Source organism: Tenebrio molitor, chromosome Y (assembly GCF_963966145.1).
Source record: "Tenebrio molitor chromosome Y, icTenMoli1.1, whole genome shotgun sequence".
Classification (NCBI taxonomy): Eukaryota; Metazoa; Arthropoda; class Insecta; order Coleoptera; family Tenebrionidae; genus Tenebrio; species Tenebrio molitor.
Window position 1 is genome coordinate 3,711,693 of NC_091056.1, and position 21,934 is coordinate 3,733,626.

Sequence of the window (21,934 nt, forward strand, 5' to 3'; positions counted from 1 at the left end):
TCTGTTTCAGGGCGTCCGCCCATCCCGCTGCACCATACAGGAGTCTGCTGTGGACAACTGCCGACAGGAGCCTTCTTCTACTGCTACTGGCGCCCTTCAGGTTCGGCATGATTCGACTCAGTGAGGCCACCATCCTTTCAGCCTTCACTGCTACCTCTTCCAGGTGGGGGATAAACGTCATGGACTGGTCCACCCGTACTCCCAGGTACCTAACGGATTCTTTCGGTTGGATTTCCTCTCCGCCGACGGTGAATTTGACTTTTCTTGGTCTCCTCCTCCCGACCAACAAGACCGCTTCGGTCTTCTGGGTGGCCAGCCGCAGTCCCGTCCGCTTCATCCATTCGGCAACCATCGATAGCGCCCGGTCTACACAATCGACAAGGCTTTCTTCTGTTCTCGCCGTGCCCACGATTGCTAAGTCATCGGCGAAGGCCACTAGTCTAACTCCCACCGGAACCTCCAAACTGAGCACTCCATCATACATGATGTTCCACAGAACCGGCCCAAGTACCGACCCCTGCGGAACACCACACACCACATCTACCCTCTCTCGATCAGTGACCACGAGCCCCCGCTCGGTAAGGTAGCTCTGAATGAGTCCGATCAAGTAGGCATCAAGCGTCCTTCTCTCCATCGCCTCCACTACTCTGGCCCAAGGAGCCGAATTGAAGGCGTTCTCGACGTCGATTAGGACCAGAGCGCAGTAGTCTTTTCGGCCCCACGTCCCCGCATTCGCAAACCTCGCCACTTTCATAACTTCCTCGAAAGCATCCACTGTCGACAACCCCTCGCGGAAGCCGAACTGGGCGTCTGACAGACCGCCTTTTTCCTCCAGGTTGTTGGCTAAACGGGCCCTTATGAGGTGCTCCAGTAGCTTTCCCAGCGTGTCCAAGAGACAGATGGGCCTAAATTTTCTTTTTTCTGTCCCAGGTTTTCCTTTCGGTAGCAGTACCAATCTGGCCACTTTCCACGTTCTGGGAAAGGTTCTTGTTCTTAAACAGTCATTCATTACCTCCAAAATGACTTCGGGCACTTCGTCTACGAGGTTTTTGACAACTTCCGGGGGGATTCCGTCAGGGCCAGGCGCCTTCTTGGGACGGAGTCTTTTGGCGGCAGCTTGGAGCTCCTCTACAGTAAATGCTGGGACTTCCTCCTCTCGTGGGCTTGTCCAGACGGGTGGGCGTCCTTGTGGAAACAACTTCCTGACCGCGTCCCACGTCTCCGTGGTCGATGGCGGAATGTCTCTCCTGATCTTTCCTGTAGCGATCTTGTATCCGTCTCCCCACGGATTCTCCTCGACTTCTTCCACGAGTCTCGTCCATGCCGCCTCTTTTGACCTTTTTATTTCCAACTTCAGGTTTTTTGACGCTTCTTTGTATACTTTTTGGGCTGAGTGGATTTCTCCTAACTCCTTCTTCTTCATGGCCCTTGTCAGTTGTCTTCTGGCACAGAGACAGGTCCTTCTGCTGCCAGCCACCTCCGCTGTCCACCAGTAGACCGGTCTGCGTCCATCCGAAAATGTTCTCCTTAGGGTGAGGTTACAGGCTCTTTGGATGGCCTCCACTAAACTCTTCGGATTCAGGTCTAGCAGTGCTTCCAATTGCCTTTTCACTTCCGAAAGGAGGCTTTCCTTTTTGTCCTCCTGCCACCACCATCCGGTGCTATTTGTTCTTGGAGCCTCCCCTTGTTCCCTAGCTCCTATTTGGAACGTTATGGGCCGATGGTCGCTGAGAGTGACGTTATCGTTCACCCTCCATCCACTGATCTTCTGTGCCAGCCCGGTAGAGGCACAGGTGATGTCGATGACCGACTCCCCCCGACCTCCAACGAAAGTCGCCTCCTCGCCCTGATTTTGTACGACCAAGTCGCACTCAGCGAGCAACTCGGCCAATGCTCTACCCCGCCGATCTTCAGTTCTGGAACCCCATGTCGGAGACTTTGAGTTAAAGTCCCCGGCCAGTAGGACCTCTGTGGAGCTGTTCCTGATACAGCTTCTCAAGTCTTCCAGAAATGCCTGGAATTCCTCATAGCTAGCATTTGGAGAAACGTAGCCGCTGATCATTCGGCACCCTCTCATTTCGGCCCAGACAAAGCCTTTTCCTGATCCGAAGCTATCCACCTTGTGCTCTCTATTTCTGACCCTTATCGCTGCGTCCAGTGTCCGATCCACGTACCACCCTCCTTTTTGTATGTTTTTTTTGTTTGGCTCTGTGACCATCATGACGTCTGCTTTCGTCTCATCGGCCATCTTGTTCAGCAGATCATGGGACGTCTCACTGCGATTTACGTTTAGCTGGATTACTTTGGTCCTATTGCCCTGTTCTCCCCGTGTTTTTATTGCATTCGAAAGGACCGAGGCTCTCCGTCTTGGTCGCAGAGTACGCCGTGCCTCCTGAGGTGGTTCCGTACCTACTCCTGGCGGGCACCTGAAATGCCCGCCACCTCCTCGTTTTTTGGCGCGAAGGGACTCCGTCTTCTGGCTGCCGCCAGCGCGTTCCTGAAGATTGTGCATCTACCTTCTCCTGCCTCGTGTCCAGTTTTTTGGCACAGCGGACAGTATGCCAGTTCCATGCAGTGCTTTTTGACGTGTCCCGTCTTTGCGCATTTCCTGCAGCTCTCGCTTCTATCTTCCTCTTCACAATCTCTAGCTTTGTGCCCGTACCCCCAGCACCGATAGCACTTCTCAAGGTCGAGTCTCTCCTGTGCGGCGCACAACGACAGTCCTACCCTCACAGTTCCCTCTTTAATTATCCTCCTAGCGTCTTCTTCTATGGCGGTTATTGTCGCCGTCTGACTTTCACCATACGCAGGCCTCAGCGCCTTCACCAGAAGTCTTTCCTTCCGTTTTATGAGTCCTGTTGCGATTACTGATTCTTTAACTTCTTCCTTGGTAGTCATGCTATCCAGGCCTCTTAGGTGTATTGTGATATCCTTTCCTTCCTTCATTGTTATTATTCTCCTATTTTGGAGAATCTCCTCCAGGGTCGATTTCAGTTTTCTTGTGCCCCCCTCTTTCAGTGTGAGTAGCGCTCCTCCTTTTAAGGTTTTCCTCACACCTTTTATCTCTTTTAATGTTTCTTTATCTACCATCTTTTCCCTCAAGGTTTTTAGCGTATCGGCGTACGTCGTCCCTTCCCCCTCAATTAGGATTGCTTCTCCGTTATATACTTTTTTTTGTATCACGTTCCCTCTCTCCGCATTTGCTGGTTTGTATATAGTCACTTGGGTGTTGGTATCGTGAAACACCGCTTCTGTCATTTTCCTCATTTTTTCCGTCTTTAGTCCCTGGGGCAGGGTTATGCCTATTTTTCCCATATCCATGTCGCTGCACATCGTCCTCGCGACCTGACCTGACCTGACCTGACCTGACCTGACCTGACCTGACCTGACCTGACCTGACCTGACCTGACCTGACCTGACCTGACCTGACCTGACCTGACCTGACCTGACCTGACCTGACCTGACCTGACCTGACCTGACCTGACCTGACCTGACCTGACCTGACCTGACCTGACCTGACCTGACCTGACCTGACCTGACCTGACCTGACCTGACCTGACCTGACCTGACCTGACCTGACCTGACCTGACCTGACCTGACCTGACCTGACCTGACCTGACCTGACCTGACCTGACCTGACCTGACCTGACCTGACCTGACCTGACCTGACCTGACCTGACCTGACCTGACCTGACCTGACCTGACCTGACCTGACCTGACCTGACCTTTCGTTCGGGTACGGAAGTGCAGCGTTCGTTCGATTCCAGAAGTGCAGCGTTCGTTCAATTCCAGAAGTGCAGCGTTCATTCAGGTCCGGAAGTGCAGCGTTCGTTCGATTCCAGAAGTGCAGCGTTCGTTCAATTCCAGAAGTGCAGCGTTCATTCAGGTCCGGAAGTGCAGCGTTCGGTCGATTCCAGAAGTGCAGCGTTCGTTCGGGTCCGGTGGTGCGGCGTCCTCGAAAAGTGTAGAAATTATTTCAAGTCCCATCCAGAAGTGCAGCGTTCGTTTAGGTCCGGAAGTGCAGCGTTCGTTCGATTCCAGAAGTACAGCGTTCGTTCAATTCCAGAAGTGCAGCGTTCATTCAGGTCCGGAAGTGCAGCGTTCGGTCGATTCCAGAAGTGCAGCGTTCGTTCGGGTCCGGTGGTGCGGCGTCCACGAAAAATGTAGAAATTATTTCCAAGTCCCATCCAGAAGTGCAGCGTTCATTCGATTCCAGAAGTGCAGCGTTCGTTCAATTTCAGAAGTGCAGCGTTCATTCAGGTCCGGAAGTGCAGCGTTCGTTCGATTCCAGAAGTGCAGCGTTCGTTCAATTCCAGAAGTGCAGCGTTCATTCAGGTCCGGAAGTGCAGCGTCAACGAAAAATGTCGAAATTATTTCCAAGTCCGATCCAGAAGTGCAGCGTTCGTTTAGGTCCGGAAGTACAGCGTTCGTTCGATTCCAGAAGTGCAGCGTTCGTTCGGGTCCGGAAGTGCAGCGTCAACGAAAAATGTCGAAATTATTTCAAAGTCCGATCCAGAAGTGCAGCGTTCATTCGGGTCCGGAAGTGCAATGTTCGTTCGATTCCAGAAGTGCAGCGTTCATTCGGTTCCGGAAGTGCAGCGTCAACGAAAAATGTCGAAATTATTTCTAAGTCCGATCCAGAAGTGCAGCGTTCACTTTTGTGTTGAAAAAATTTTTTCGAAAAAAAAAAAAATTTCATCACGGACAGCGGCGGAACGAAAAACGCGGCAGATCCCCGTTGAAAAAATCGAAAAATTATTTTCAGGGCCGGAGTAAAGGCGATGGGGACGTTTCGATTTTGCACTCGAAAGTACCTGAATACAGCATAGCCGGGCAGCGCCGCGTCGGGGTCCGGCTTTCGGCTGTCCGCTTTCGATCCGTATCGTCATGCCGCTAGCGTGACCGAATCCGTATATATGAGAGGTAGTTGTGTGGCGCGTTGGTCGATGTGGCGACTCGATGTTTCGGGCGGTTTAGGTGTTCGCACCGTACGTACCGTGATTTTCGGACTGTCTCATCTCATGATCCGACATTATTGAACTAGCGCTGACGATTTACCTCTCGTTGTGGACGGAGAATTTGCGAGGGTCGTTGTTGTTGTTGTTCCGATGGCACGGCGGCCCGTTCGTTGTTTCTTTCCGGATACTACCACGCTGATACTAAGTTTATCTAGGGACGTTTTAAGAATTTAATTTTCCGACGGCGTCCATCGAACTTGTGTGGTACGTTTCGGCCGTCCTACAGATACCGTCATGTACGGCTTTCTGACGGCTAGATTGTTCGAGGTCTTCACCTCGTCATTCTTTTCGAATACCACCACACTCAAGATTGTCCTCGCACGGCGCTACACGGGCGAATCTCGATGGTCAGTGGTAATGGTTCGACCGTCTCCCACAGCGAGAACGCGGATGCGGCATGGCGTTAACCCGTCTGCGGTCCCTATGCGTTCAAAACTTTCCTAACTTCTTCTACATCTTTTGGACGGAGATCGTGCGGGAGTGATGTTGCGGCTCTCTCCACTTTCTATCCGAATACGACCACACTTAGGATTCGTCTCCCTATCGTTAAGTTTCTGCGACACAGACGAGATTCGATAGTCACTGGTACGATTCGGGCCGTTCGTAACTGCCGAGATAAAATGATGATACGATATGTATTTACATGTATCACGAATAATATATTAAAGAGGAACTTAAACGAAAGATTGTCTTCGTGCGTCGTAAAAATTTAATTTTCTGCGACAAACGAATTTTCGACAGTCAAGTTTGTTCAAAATTGATGGTCAAGTCGTTACCAAGCCCTACTGGTGATGTTGAACTAGACGAATACCTCGGATGGAAAACGATTTTCTTAATCCTTGGGCGTCCATAATATATAATAATAATAGCAAAATGTTGCGATGCAAATAAAACGAAACAAAACGAAAGATTGTCTTCGTGCGTCGTAAAAATTTAATTTTCTGCGACAAACGAATTTTCGACAGTCAAGTTTGTTCAAAATTGATATTCAGGTCGTTAAGCCCTACTGATGATGTTGAACTAGACGAATACCTCGGATGGAAAACGATTTTCTCAATCCTTGGGCGTCCATAATAAATATATATAACAATAATGGCAAAATGTTGTGCTGATGCCAAATAAAACGAAACAAAACGAAAGATTGTCTTCGTGCGTCGTAAAATTTAATTTTCTGCGACAAACGAATTTTCGACAGTCAAGTTTGTTCAAAATTGATGGTCAAGTCGTTAGCAAGCCCTACTGATGACGTTGAACTAGACGAATACCTCGGATGGAAAACGATTTTCTCAATCCTTGGGCGTCCATAATAAATATATATAACAATAATGGCAAAATGTTGTGCTGATGCCAAATAAAACAAAACGAAAGATTGTCTTCTTCGTGCGTCGTAAAAATTTAATTTTCTGCGACAAACGAATTTTCGACAGTCAAGTTTGTTCAAAATTGATGGTCAAGTCGTTAGCAAGCCCTACTGATGACGTTGAACTAGACGAATACCTCGGATGGAAAACGATTTTCTCAATCCTTGGGCGTCCATAATAAATATATATAACAATAATGGCAAAATGTTGTGCTGATGCCAAATAAAACGAAACAAAACGAAAGATTGTCTTCGTGCGTCGTAAAAATTTAATTTTCTGCGACAAACGAATTTTCGACAGTCAAGTTTGTTCAAAATTGATATTCAGGTCGTTAAGCCCTACTGATGATGTTGAACTAGACGAATACCTCGGATGGAAAACGATTTTCTCAATCCTTGGGCGTCCATAATAAATATATATAACAATAATGGCAAAATGTTGTGCTGATGCCAAATAAAACGAAACAAAACGAAAGATTGTCTTCGTGCGTCGTAAAAATTTAATTTTCTGCGACAAACGAATTTTCGACAGTCAAGTTTGTTCAAAATTGATGGTCAGGTCGTTAAGTCCTACTGATGATGTTGAACTAGACGAATACCTCGGATGGAAAACGATTTTCTCAATCCTTGGGCGTCCATAATAAATATATATAACAATAATGGCAAAATGTGGAGGTGCAAATAAAACGAAACAAAACGAAAGATTGTCTTCGTGCGTCGTAAAAATTTAAATTTCTGCGACAAACGAATTTTCGACAGTCAAGTTTGTTCAAAATTGATGGTCAGGTCGTTAAGTCCTACTGATGATGTTGAACTAGACGAATACCTCGGATGGAAAACGATTTTCTCAATCCTTGGGCGTCCATAATAAATATATATAACAATAATGGCAAAATGTGGAGGTGCAAATAAAACGAAACAAAACGAAAGATTGTCTTCGTGCGTCGTAAAAATTTAAATTTCTGCGACAAACGAATTTTCGACAGTCAAGTTTGTTCAAAATTGGTATTCAGGTCGTTAAGCCCTGCTGATGATGTTGAACTAGACGAATACCTCGGATGGAAAACGATTTTCTCAATCCTTGGGCGTCCATAATAATAGTTATTTATGGTATAAGTGGGTTATTTAAGATATTACCCACGAGAGGTATTTGTAACCTACGAGGGCTTGCCCGAGTAGGTTATTACCTCGAGTGGGTAGTACTTAATAACCCACGTATGCCATACAACGTTTTATCCAATATTCCAAAATTTTTAGATAATGACATTATTGATGAAATTCTGCTCCCGATGGGTTATGAACGTTAATAACCCACGGTGCTAATGGCAACGTGGGTTATGTATGTTATAACCCACGGTGCAAATGGCAACGTGGGTTAAAACAACAGACTAGTTATAGCCCAGTTTACTCAATTAAAACTAACTAGTAAAACACGATATTACTATTGAATGTTGGATAAATATATATAACAATAATGGCAAAATGTGGAGGTGCAAATAAAACGAAACAAAACGAAAGATTGTCTTCGTGCGTCGTAAAAATTTAAATTTCTGCGACAAACGAATTTTCGACAGTCAGATTTGTTCCAAATTGATGGTCAGGTGGTTAAGTCCTACTGATGACGTTGAACTAGACGAATACCTCGGATGGAAAACGATTTTCACAATCCTTGGGCGTCCATAATATATAATAATAATAATAATAGCAAAATGTTGCGATGCAATTAGAACTCGACCGAACATAAGATTGTCTTCGTGCGTCGTAAAAATTTAATTTTCTGCGACAAACGAATTTTCGACAGTCAAGTTTTGGCCCCCTACTGATGACACCGTCATGTACGGTTTTCTGACGGAGGAGATCGTGCGAGGTCTTCACCTCGTCTTTCTTTTCGGAACGACCACCAGCAGGATTGTCTTCGGACGTCGTGAGAATTTAATTTTCGCAGCGACGAACGAATTTTCGATAATCGGTGGAGCACGTTTCGACCGTCTCCCACAGCGAGATCGCGGATGCGGCATGGCGTTCAATCGTCTGCGGTCCTTATGCGATCAACATTTTTTAAAAATAATGCATAAACTCTCAGAAAATTCGAGTTAAGTTTGTTAGAAGATTCATACTACTAGGGTTGTTGTTGTTCCGACGACGCTTCCCTTTTCGAACTAGACCGAACATAAGATTGTCTTCGTGCGCCGTAAAAATTTAATTTTCTGCGACAAACGAATTTTCGACAGTCAAGTTTTGGCCCCCTACTGATGACACCGTCATGTACGGTTTTCTGACGGAGGAGATCGTGCGAGGTTTTCACCTCGTCTTTCTTTTCGGAACGACCACCAGCAGGATTGTCTTCGGACGTCGTGAGAATTTAATTTTCGCAGCGACGAACGAATTTCGACAGTCGGTGGAGTACGTTTCGACCGTCTCCCACAGCGAGATCGCGGATGCGGCATGGCGTTCAATCGTCTGCGGTCCCTATGCGATCAACATTTTTTTAAAATAATGCATAAACTCTCAGAAAATTGGAGATAAGTTTGTTAGAAAATTCATACTTCTAGGGTTGTTGTTGTTCCGACGACGCTTCCCTTTTCGAACTAGACCGAACATAAGATTGTCTTCGTGCGTCGTAAAAATTTAATTTTCTGCGACAAACGAATTTTCGACAGTCAAGTTTTGGCCCCCTACTGATGACACCGTCATGTACGGTTTTCTGACGGAGGAGATCGTGCGAGGTTTTCACCTCGTCTTTCTTTTCGGAACGACCACCAGCAGGATTGTCTTCGGACGTCGTGAGAATTTAATTTTCGCAGCGACGAACGAATTTCGACAGTCGGTGGAGTACGTTTCGACCGTCTCCCACAGCGAGATCGCGGATGCGGCATGGCGTTCAATCGTCTGCGGTCCCTATGCGATCAACATTTTTTACAAGTTGTAGAGGGTGGCGCGATCGAGTTTTGCGACTTCATCGTTGCTGCACCCAACAACAATAAATAATGCATAAACTCTCAGATATCCGAGCGAGAATAAGTTTTCTACTCGTAACGTGTTCGAATTTCTACGGAAATTCTTACCGAAAAAGTATCGCTTTCAATGTAGCGAAGAGTTAAGTTTGTTAGAAAAATTTTTACAGGCCGAGGAAGTTTCGTTAAAAACGAATTTTCGACGCCGGTGTTTTGAACTCTCATGCGTGCGTGTGGCGTGGAAAAACAAAACATAACACGAAAAATGATAAATAATCATTATAAATAAAAATTTGTGAGCGGGACGGGTTCGACTTGATCGTCGTCTGCCGTACCGCGATGACACAAAATATGTGTGAGCGAAAGACACACAAAATCAAATCGATGACTACCATATCTCGGATGGGAAACGATTTTCAGATGGTAAGAGGCACGGTGGTTGCAAAATATCGTCGTCGTTTTCTCCTTCCCGATACTGCGTACGTCACGATGACTATGTATATATATATGGAAACCACAACATTCTGTTTTGTTTTTAACTGCGAAACGTAGCACAACGCAAAATGCACGAACGTGGCGTCACGACGGTCGCAAAGATCGTCCGTTTCGCTCGCACGTGACGATAGTTATCCTCGACCTACGGGTCGACGGACGAACTGTCGTGTGTACTACGATACACGCACAGTTCCCTGGTTGATCCTGCCAGTAGTCATATGCTTGTCTCAAAGATTAAGCCATGCATGTCTCAGTACAAGCCGAATTAAGGTGAAACCGCGAAAGGCTCATTAAATCAGTTATGGTTCCTTAGATCGTACCCACATTTACTTGGATAACTGTGGTAATTCTAGAGCTAATACATGCAAACAGAGCTCCGACCGGAGACGGAAGGAGCGCTTTTATTAGATCAAAACCAATCGGTGGCGGTCTCCGTCATCGTCCAACTTGGTGACTCTGAATAACTTCGAGCTGATCGCACGGTCTAGCACCGGCGACGCATCTTTCAAATGTCTGCCTTATCAACTGTCGATGGTAGGTTCTGCGCCTACCATGGTTGTAACGGGTAACGGGGAATCAGGGTTCGATTCCGGAGAGGGAGCCTGAGAAACGGCTACCACATCCAAGGAAGGCAGCAGGCGCGCAAATTACCCACTCCCGGCACGGGGAGGTAGTGACGAAAAATAACGATACGGGACTCATCCGAGGCCCCGTAATCGGAATGAGTACACTCTAAACCCTTTAACGAGGATCAATTGGAGGGCAAGTCTGGTGCCAGCAGCCGCGGTAATTCCAGCTCCAATAGCGTATATTAAAGTTGTTGCGGTTAAAAAGCTCGTAGTCGAATCTGTGTCCCGCGCCGCCGGTTCATCGTTCGCGGTGTCAACTGGCGTGCCGCGGGACGTCCTGCCGGTGGGCTTAGCCCGCGAGGGCGGCCCAACTCAATCCCGCCGCGGTGCTCTTCATTGAGTGTCGAGGTGGGCCGGCACGTTTACTTTGAACAAATTAGAGTGCTTAAAGCAGGCTAAAACTTCGCCTGAATACTGTGTGCATGGAATAATGGAATAGGACCTCGGTTCTATTTTGTTGGTTTTCGGAACCCCGAGGTAATGATTAATAGGAACGGATGGGGGCATTCGTATTGCGACGTTAGAGGTGAAATTCTTGGATCGTCGCAAGACGGACAGAAGCGAAAGCATTTGCCAAAAACGCTTTCATTGATCAAGAACGAAAGTTAGAGGTTCGAAGGCGATCAGATACCGCCCTAGTTCTAACCATAAACGATGCCAGCTAGCGATCCGCCGACGTTCCTCCGATGACTCGGCGGGCAGCTTCCGGGAAACCAAAGCTTTTGGGTTCCGGGGGAAGTATGGTTGCAAAGCTGAAACTTAAAGGAATTGACGGAAGGGCACCACCAGGAGTGGAGCCTGCGGCTTAATTTGACTCAACACGGGAAACCTCACCAGGCCCGGACACCGGAAGGATTGACAGATTGAGAGCTCTTTCTTGATTCGGTGGGTGGTGGTGCATGGCCGTTCTTAGTTGGTGGAGCGATTTGTCTGGTTAATTCCGATAACGAACGAGACTCTAGCCTGCTAAATAGGCGTATTTCGACATCCCAAAGGCCCGCCGGCCCCGGGTTCGCCCGGTGGTCGCACGCGGTTTTTACTGTCGGCGTACAAACAATTCTTCTTAGAGGGACAGGCGGCTTCTAGCCGCACGAGATTGAGCAATAACAGGTCTGTGATGCCCTTAGATGTTCTGGGCCGCACGCGCGCTACACTGAAGGAATCAAAAAAAAAAAAAAAAAAGGTGCCCGAGGGCACGTTTATTCACGCAACAGTGTGCCAAATTGGGCACATGGTACAGGTTTCGGCATATCAGTTTACAATTTAAGATTTTTTTTTTTTCCTATTCCTTAATTACTATGTACAATTTGCAAAATAACCGCAAATTTTTGTTCCTGGGTCCATTGCTGTTGCTGGTTCCGTCCAGTGGAGGCTGCACTTCCGGATTGACGCTTGGGAGAGCAGTGAGTGACGTCATCTATTGAGAGGGTTTACGGAATTTCTGACGCGAGCATATTAAAAATGTCCTCATTTTGCAAGAAGGGAATCTCCGTTAATGGCGGAGGCCAACATCTTGTCTCCTCGTGTACAAGTTCCTGTGCCCCGAGATATTTCGGGCAATCGATAATACGATGAATGGGGTCGTCGGGGGCGTCGGGACATTCTTCGCAGCGATCGCAATCTTCTTTCCCGATGCGGTAAAGATGGCACCGAAAGTTGCCGTGACCCGTTAGAACTTGTGTTCTTTGATGTCCTGTGGCCGGAAGCGTTTGTACATCTGTGGAGACTGATGGGAGGAAGGCATGCGTAGTCCGTCCTTTGTTGGATTCGTCCCAACGAGCCTGCCAGATGTCTTCCGCTCGGAGCTGCATGTAAAGTGCTGCATGGGCGGTAGAGTCGAACATACCTGGCTCGATCAATTCATTCTGAAACAGAGAGCTCCGACCCCTTTTCAGAGCTCGGAGTGTGTTAGCACGATCAATTGCCAGGTCTGTGGGGAGGAGTCCTGCGAGAACACCGGCGGCATCTGTGGAAACCGACACATAACTATTTGTCAGTAGGCGGGCGAAAGTTCCATACAGGGACAAGTATTGTCTTTTCACTTTAACACGGTTGATGGCACTTATCCAGAGCGGTGACGCGTATGTTAAAATGGGGAGGATCGCTCCGTTGTAAATTGTCCGTAGCGTCGATGGAGCGGTCTGCCCCCAGTGTCGAGCGGCGCGGCGGCGAAGTCCCTGAGTTATATGACGTGCTTTCTGAACCGAATGGGTGGCATTTGCTTCGAAATTCAGTTTGGGGTCTATTATTATTCCCAGGTAGCGCTGGTTTTGTACGTTTTTGATCGGTTTCCCATATAATCGTAATTTTATGTCTCTGTGATGTACACGTGGCGGAGACTTGTGCACCATCCACACAGTTTTGTCCTCCGACACTCGCAGCTTGTTTTCGTGGGCCCATTCTGCTACACGATCTAATGCCGATTGGGCTGTGTTGATTAGTGTTTGCCTGGAGTCACTGGTGACGATGATTGCCAGGTCATCAGCGTAAGCTACCACCTTTATGCCCTCGGGCCACTCGGAATCGATGAGGGGGTCAAGCATGAAATTCCACAGTGTCGGGCCCAGAACCGAGCCTTGGGGGCATCCTTTCGTGATGAGCTTGTGAACCGAGACGCTTCCCTGTGTCAAAGTGACGGTGCGGTCGCTCAGGTAGCTCTTTAGCAGGGCCAGAAATTCATACGGGATCCGCTTATGTCTGAGGACCCGAAATAGCCCCGGCCACCAGACGTTGTCGAAGGCGCCACGGATGTCTATAAAAATAGAGAGTGCATATTTCCTGTTGCCCTCAGTGACAGCTGTTTGAAACGAGAGAAGGGCGTCGGTGGTGGAACGGCCCGATGTGAATCCAAACTGATGTCGAGAGTGCAGAGGCGAGACCGTTCGTGTCAGCATGTCTTTGAGAAGTTTTTCTAATATTTTTGCGTATGCTGGTAGCAGCGTTATTGGTCGGTAGTTCTTCACGCTGCCAGCGTCACCGGTAGGGTCTTTGAGCAAAATGACCAGCTTTCCCTCCTTCCAGGCCGCGGGAAAGTACCCAAGCCTCCAGCACGCATTATAAATTCGGAGCAGTGAGCGGCCCGTCCATGGGTGTAGTAATTTGATGAGTCCCACCGGTAGCTGGTCCACACCTGGGGCCTTGCCCGGCCTCAGATCAGCCACGATGCGGTCGAGATCCTCGGCAGTAAACGGCTCGGCTTGGTGCGGTAGGGCATTTATGGCTCTGAAATCTCGACTAAATTCATCCTGAGTCCTGGTGTTTGCGGAAGAGTCGTCGTCCGGGAGAAGTTTGTGTATGAGAAATTCTAGCGTATTGTGGGGCGTTAATGTCGGCGAGTTGTCTTCCCGTGTGAAGCAGCTTAGGACCCCAGCCTTGTGAAACTTCTCCGCGGCCAGCCGGTAGGCGACCCCCCATGGGTTTCCTGCCAGATCCTTTTGGACGAATCGGGCCCAGCTCTTTTGTCGCGCTTCCGTCAATTTAGTCTTGAAGCGTTCCCGGGCTGCCACCATTTCCGTGTAGAGGTGGTTGGCGTATTCGGGGTGGCGATTCTTGTAAAGTAGCGATTTCTTGCTCAGGTAGATTTTTCGGGATCGCTCGACAGCATCTGTCCACCAGTCGGGTCGATGTGCACGGTACCTGCGCCTAAAGGTCTTCGCAGCCGCACATTCTCGCACACCTGTGTAAATAAAGTCGACGGCCCGGTCGACCGCAGCCGTGGTGTCTAACTCTGGGAAGCTTGCGTCGAAGTCGTTGTCCCAGTTTTCCATTTTTTCAGAAACGTATTCTGGGGAGAGCTGTTTGTAATCGATTACATATTTTGTCTCTTTTCCTTGAGACGAGGTCGTATCCTGGTTGCCGAAAAGTGAGAAAGTTATGGCATTGTGGTCAGATACAACGAGGGTCTCCGTGACCTTCCAGTTGTTTATATGGGGTATTGCTGTTGGGTTTGTAACCGTTAGGTCTATGTGACTTTGTCCGTTGGCAGAGTGGAATGTGGCGGCGTTGCCGGGTTGGTTTGCAACATCTAAGTCATTTAGGTCAAAAAATTCCTGAAGCAGCGGGGACCGGGTGTCGTCTCTGGTGTCGAACCATCTGGTTGACCGTGTATTGAAGTCGCCGCCGACAATGAGCCGAAGGCCTACGGTCGCATTTATGACCCTTTGTAGGGCCGGGAATTCTGACCTGATGTCGCCAGATGGTGGCAGGTAGACGCTCGCAATGGCCATCTCGGTTTTACCAAGCTGCATTGTTACAACGGCAATGTTTTCGGCGGAGATTTGAGGGACAAAGAGCGGTGTCACAAGATTGTCATTGTAGATAATAGCAGCCCTGAATTTTTCTGCTGCGACCGCCGCTACCTTCAGACCTTGCAATTGGGGTATTTTATAACCCTCTTTGTGGCGCCAGACATAGGGCTCTTGGATGAGCGCCATGGCGACGTTTTTTTCCAACATGTGCGCCAGGAGATTGTTTGTTGCAGTGCGTGATTTATTCAGGTTAAGTTGTATGATGTTGGGCTTATTATCCATCAACTTCGTATGTCGTTGAGTTGATGATGTCCTGAAGTCTGTGTATGTATATGGGGCACATGTTGGAGGCGGTGTGATGGGCTGTATCTTTGGCTCCGCTGCGTTGGCAATTTACACATCTGTGGTTGCTCGGGTTATCGCGATTTGGACACTTGCTGGCTTCGTGGTCAGAGCTGGAACAAAAACCGCAGGCCTGGGGAGAGTTGCAATTTTTGGCGATGTGCCCGTACCGTTGACAGTTATAACATCTTGTTACAGTGATAAAATCACGAATCTGATGTGATCGCCATGACGTGTATATCCTGCCGGTCTGCAGAAAGTGCCGGCGTGCTGCTGGGTGCACTTCTATTACGTAATTTACAGATTCGTTAGGGGCACGTAACTGCGAATTTTCTGAAGGTCTTCGGCCATGTTTAAAGATTTTCCTGACAAAATGGTCTGGAACTGAGTCCGGTAGATTTTGTCCACTCAATTCTTCCAGGAGCTGCTCTTGAGTAACGTTTGCTGGTACATCCATTACCTGCATTTTCGGCCACATCTTTCTAATCGGGACCGCTTTCAGTTTCAGCTCTTTGAGAACCTGCGAGTCTCCCAGCTTTAAAATCGAGTCACAGCGTGACTCAAGTAGTACCGCGTTGTCTTTCATAGTAACAATCTTATCAACGCGTATACCATATTCGCGGGCAGGGCGGGACAGAAGAATTCTTTTAGTATCTTCTGCAGTGTGTACTCCAGGACAGCCTTCCTCGGGGACGATAGTAATTTTGTGTTTGGGAGGCGCGGGTTTCGTGGCTTGCGTAGGTTTTGTTGCTGAGGCAGTTGGGGTCCGCGCTGCAATGGCCCCATACGTAGGTGTAGGAGCTACTGCTGATGCGGCAAGTTGTGAGGCTACCGCGCTCTTAACGATTTCGCAGATTCTGCTCTCGTCTATCGGGGGTGGATTTAAGTTAGACGCGAGTTCCCGCTCGTTGGTCAGCAGGGAGTTTAATCCTTTCTGGATAAGCTCAAGGGCCAACATTGTGCAGTGACGCTTCCCGAGCTGCTCCTTACTCGTCATAATAAAGTCGCGTGCTACGGCTAGGTTTGCGCTACATACCTTGATTACAGCGCGCCAGTCGTTCATGTCAGCATCTGGAAATTGGACCGGAGTTCCTAGCTGAGCAGCTACGCTGACTTCCGGGGTCACAGATTTCCGGCGATTGGAGGTGGACGCCGCGGCGGGTTTTGCAGGCATTTTGATAATTTTTCGTGCACTTTCTGACGCTATCGGCAGAGGACCCCGTGTCCCCTACCTGGACGGCCGGAAAAGCGCACCACTTGCACTTGCACAACACAATCACTAGGTCTATTTCCTTTCTAAATTCCGCACGTCACCTTTACTTAGTTAACAGCTTTTTGGATAATCTCACATAAGATTCGACACAGGAAGCGGCCCAGACGATGACTGAAGGAATCAACGTGTCCTCCCTGGCCGAACGGCCCGGGTAACCCGCTGAACCTCCTTCGTGCTAGGGATTGGGGCTTGCAATTGTTCCCCATGAACGAGGAATTCCCAGTAAACGTGAGTCATAAGCTCGCGTTGATTACGTCCCTGCCCTTTGTACACACCGCCCGTCGCTACTACCGATTGAATGATTTAGTGAGGTCTTCGGACCGGTACGCGGTGGCGTTTCGGCGTCGCCGATGTTGCTGGAAAGATGACCAAACTTGATCATTTAGAGGAAGTAAAAGTCGTAACAAGGTTTCCGTAGGTGAACCTGCGGAAGGATCATTAACGAGAGTAGTGTCCATTTTCACGAATGGCAACACGAAATTGTAAGCATTTGTCTGACATGATTGATATATATATTATAAGGACGACATCCGTGTCGTTCCTTATTTTTGAACTTTTGAAAGTCTAGACGGAGCCGACGGCACGTCAGCCCTTAGCGGTGCTGTCGCACGTTCTCGGGGGATAGACCCTCGTTGACGCCGCTAGACTACGATGCGCGCACATTGAAATATTTTTTTCGTGTGCGTGTGCAGGATCGCAGTTCGTTTCGGTGCAATACAACGCCCGGACGGCTCCGCAGTGCCGGCTCTTGCGCCTATCCGACATCTCGGAGAAACGCTCGAGTAGACGGTGTTCGGGTACCTAGATCCCCGTCCTCGGTGACGAAATATTGATCGTAACTGTCGTCCGTCGATCGTTTCCGTAGTATCACCGTTCCACAAAATATTGTCCGTCGATCGTCGTCGGCGGGTGTCCCCGCGCCCGTCTCGATGGCGACTTCGTTGATGGTAATCGTGTGTTCGGTGATCAGGCAGGCTATGATCGCACGTTGATGGCAACGGTCGAAATGACAAGAGATCGTAACTGTCGTCCGTCGACCGTCTCCAGTAGATTTTTTTCGTTCCGATATCGTCCGTCGTTGTCGTCTATTTGATGACTTCGTTCGTTGATGGTAAGCGTACGGTTATTATCAGGAGATGAGATCACGTTGATGGCAACGGTCGAAAAGTCCGTCATCGCAGGTTTCGGAGGGGATCGCAGGTGTCGGGTTCGGACCGGAGGAACACATGAGCGGTTTGACGTTTCGTTCCTCGCCAGGATTCGACCTCGGCACTCGTGGGTTTTAAATGATTTTCGCCCGGCTGACGGGGTGGCGTTCAGTGCCCCGGCGACAGATTCTGGAAAAACGTCGACCGACGTTCCTAGGACGCTGTTTTCAGACTGCTGATGTATTCACGCGTACCATGATTTGAACTATTTTTGAACTTTACGTGGTCGTGGATCTCTCGGTCTTTAACGATGTCCGTTTTTAAGGGAACGATCGCGATCGGCTCTTTTCGAAAAATGTTGTGCGTACGACATATTAGACGCAAGTAGGACCGTGTCCTCAGGATCTCGATGCGAGGTCGTGTACCCGTCGTGCCTCGTTTTCAGAGTCAACACGACGAACCGACCGATTCGCGTCTCCTGTCGGGATCTCGATGCGTGGTGTCTAGGACCGTCGTGTTTAGTATTCTTTATCGATCGATCACACCTGACGTTATCCTCTCTCGCTCATTTTACGGGCAAGATCTCGAGGGTAGACGGTGAGATGCGATGTCAGAGGAGAAGAACACCACGGCGAACAGACCGGTTCGCGCGTCTCCCGCCGGTTCGAAAGCTCCTTTCGAAAATTTATACGAAACGCAAGTAGGACCGTGTCCTCAGGATCTCGATGCGAGGTCGTGTACCCGTCGTGCCTCGTTTTCAGAGTCAACACGACGAACCGACCGATTCGCGTCTCCTGTCGGGATCTCGATGCGTGGTGTCTAGGACCGTCGTGTTTAGTATTCTTTATCGATCGATCACACCTGACGTTATCCTCTCTCGCTCATTTTACGGGCGAGATCTCGAGGGTAGACGGTGAGATGCGATGTCAGAGGAGAAGAACACCACGGCGAACAGACCGGTTAGCGCGTCTCCCGCCGGTTTCGAAAACGTGATCGGTTGTTTTCGAAAGATGTTGTATGCGACAAACGAAACGCAAGTAGGACCGCGTCCTCAGGATCTCGATGCGAGGTCGTGTATCAGTCGTGTGTCTCGTTTTCTCCGTGTCGATCGCCCGACGTTATCCTCTCTCGCCATTTGAACGGCGAGATCTCGAGGGTAGACGGTGAGAGAACACGCTCAGAGGGGAAACAGAGTCAACACGACGAACCGACCGATTCGCGTCTCCTGTCGGGATCTCGATGCGTGGTGTCTAGGACCGTCGTGTTTAGTATTCTTTATCGATCGATCACACCTGACGTTATCCTCTCTCCCTCATTTTACGGGCGAGATCTCGAGGGTAGACGGTGAGATGCGATGTCAGAGGAGAAGAACACCACGGCGAACAGACCGGTTCGCGCGTCTCCCGCCGGTTTCGAAAGCGAGATAAAATAATTGAAACCTAGCTTGACGACATCACGCCGAGGCGTGGCGCGTTCCAGGATGTTCCCTATCCTAACGGAACGACCGTCTCGTGATGTCCGATAAATTAAAAGATTACCCTGAACGGTGGATCACTTGGCTCGTGGGTCGATGAAGAACGCAGCTAATTGCGCGTCAACTTGTGAACTGCAGGACACATGAACATCGACATTTCGAACGCACATTGCGGTCCTCGGATATTCTGTTCCCGGACCACTCCTGGCTGAGGGTCGTGTCAATTTCAAAGACTGCTCGGTCTCCGTTACGTTCGCGAGTAATGTCGTGTGCACGGAGACGTCGGAGCGTGTTGGATGTGCGACGTGCGGGAAATTTCTCGAGCACGACATCCCGAGACGCGATAGCGGCCGATCGGTCAGGACGAAATAGCGTCGTGGAGCGCTTAGTAGTCCTCCGGTCTTCCGGCGGCCCTTCGACGTAAAGCACGCGCCGTACAGCGGCGGCCACGATGCCCGATCTCTGAACGGTGCGATCGTCGTGTCCGAGACGAGTGATAGATCTCGCGACGACGTCAGATCGATGTTCGGGGAGAGTCGGAGGCCGTCCTTCGGATGAGTGCGACGATCGTCGTTGCGTGCCATAAATTTTTGAGATATTTTTCAAAAATGCGACCTCAGAGCAGGTGAGACTACCCGCTGAATTTAAGCATATTACTAAGCGGAGGAAAAGAAACTAACTAGGATTCCCTCAGTAGCGGCGAGCGAACAGGGAAGAGCCCAGCACTGAATCCCGCGGCCGAAACCGGACGCCGGGAAATGTGGTGTTAGGGAGGGTCCGTCATCCCGAGACCGTGCGACGCGTCCAAGTCCATCTTGAACGGGGCCACAGCCCATAGAGGGTGCCAGGCCCGTAGCGACCGTCGCCGGTAGCGGGAGGATCTCTCCTCAGAGTCGGGTTGCTTGAGAGTGCAGCCCTAAGTGGGTGGTAAACTCCATCTAAGGCTAAATATGACCACGAGACCGATAGCGAACAAGTACCGTGAGGGAAAGTTGAAAAGAACTTTGAAGAGAGAGTTCAATAGTACGTGAAACCGTTCAGGGGTAAACCTGAGAAACCCGAAAGGTCGAAAGGGGAGATTCAGCGTGTCTCGGCGGTGGCGCTGGACGGTCGCGTGACGGACGGCGTGCGCGTCGTCCGCACCTTCTGTTCTCCGAACTGCTGTCGAACGCGTGCACTTCTCCCCCTGTAGGACGTCGCGATCCGTTGGGCGCCGATCTAAGGCCCGCGGTGGAGCCCGTCCGGACGGTTCGCCGTACCGGACGAACCCGCGGTGTTTCCCGGTCGGCACGCTCGACGGTAAGCATGTGGCGCGAGGCCGCTACTCAGTTAGCGTTCGACCCGCGGCAAGCGCGTTCGTCGCGACGGTCGATCGGACCTGGTGCCGGTCCCGTCCCCGGACGGCTGCTGGCTGCGGTGTTCTCGAACAGACCTCGTTGAAACGCCGATCGGCGACGCTATAGCTTTGGGTACTTTCAGGACCCGTCTTGAAACACGGACCAAGGAGTCTAGCATGCACGCAAGTCATTGGGACATGATTAAACCTAAAGGCGTAATGAAAGTGAAAGTCCGCCTAGCGCGGACTCAGGGAGGATGGGTGGTCCTCTGTGGACCGCCTCGCACTCCCGGGGCGTCTCGTTCTCATTGCGAGAAGAGGCGCACCAAGAGCGTACACGCTGGGACCCGAAAGATGGTGAACTATGCCTGGTCAGGACGAAGTCAGGGGAAACCCTGATGGAGGTCCGTAGCGATTCTGACGTGCAAATCGATCGTCGGAACTGGGTATAGGGGCGAAAGACTAATCGAACCATCTAGTAGCTGGTTCCCTCCGAAGTTTCCCTCAGGATAGCTGGCTCTCGTATTATACGAGTTTCATCCGGTAAAGCGAATGATTAGAGGCATTGGGGTCGAAACGGCCTCAACCTATTCTCAAACTTTAAATGGGTGAGATCTCCGGCTTGCTCGAATTCTTCGTGAAGCCGCGAGAATCGAATCAGAGTGCCAAGTGGGCCATTTTTGGTAAGCAGAACTGGCGCTGTGGGATGAACCAAACGCAGAGTTAAAGCGCCTAAATCGACGCTTATGGGATACCATGAAAGGCGTTGGTAACTTAAGACATCAGGACGGTGGCCATGGAAGTCGGAATCCGCCAAGGAGTGTGTAACAACTCACCTGCCGAAGTTACTAGCCCTGAAAATGGATGGCGCTGAAGCGTCGTGCTTATACTCTGCCGTCAGCGGCATGTGCGGTCTGACGGGACTTCGTCTCGTCGGCCATGAAGCCCTGACGAGTAGGAGGGTCGCGGCGGTGAGCGCAGAAGGACTGGCCGTGAGGCCGTCTGGATCCGCCGTCGGCGCAGATCTTGGTGGTAGTAGCAAATACTCCAGCGAGGCCCTGGAGGACTGACGTGGAGAAGGGTTTCGTGTGAACAGCCGTTGCACACGAGTCAGTCGATCCTAAGCCCTAGGCGAAAACCGATGTTGATGCGGTGTAGATTTGTTGTTGTCGTAGTTGTGTTGTCGCAATGATATGCGTTCCTTGTTCTGATACGGCTGGTGGTCGTGCGAGGGCGACGGTCCAGTTCTGGGTTTGTGCAGTTCCGACAATTATCGATGTCTCGTCCCCGTTTCCAACGTGAGGATATATACGGATCGAGACGGTTTGGTAGTTCGGGCGTAAGTACGAACTGTTCTGCGATCGAGCGTCCCGTACAAATGTGATCGTCCCGTACATTACATGATCGTGCGTCGTAACATATTACCGGCTCTGGTGGTTGTGCGACGGCGACGGTCCAGTTCTGGGTTTGTGCAGTTCCGACAATTATCGATGTCTCGTCCCCGTTTCCAACGTGAGGATATATACGGATCGAGACGGTTTGGTAGTTCGGGCGTAAGTACGAACTGTTCTGCGATCGATCGTCCCGCACGAACGTGATCGCCCCGCGTACGTTACACCACATTGAGATTTTAGAACGCGCGCACGCACACGCAACGT

The 21,934-nt window shown here is 49.9% G+C and overlaps 1 long non-coding RNA gene, 1 other non-coding gene and 1 pseudogene across 2 annotated transcripts in view; 2 read left to right on the forward strand and 1 right to left on the reverse strand.

Annotated features, from left to right (window-relative positions):
* Nucleotides 1–6,822: 6,822 nt before the first annotated feature.
* Nucleotides 6,823–21,934, reverse strand: part of LOC138140504 (uncharacterized) — a 63,223-nt gene continuing 48,111 nt past the window's right edge. The window contains exon 2 of the long non-coding RNA XR_011162522.1: nt 6,823–7,431. This is a non-coding gene — a long non-coding RNA (uncharacterized lncRNA). The remainder of the gene's footprint in view (nt 7,432–21,934) is intronic.
* On the forward strand, nt 19,002–19,158 carry LOC138140658 (5.8S ribosomal RNA). The gene has a single exon (XR_011162691.1). It is a non-coding gene; the product is annotated as a 5.8S ribosomal RNA (ribosomal RNA).
* LOC138140673 (large subunit ribosomal RNA) overlaps nt 19,552–21,934 on the forward strand; it is a 5,595-nt pseudogene continuing 3,212 nt past the window's right edge.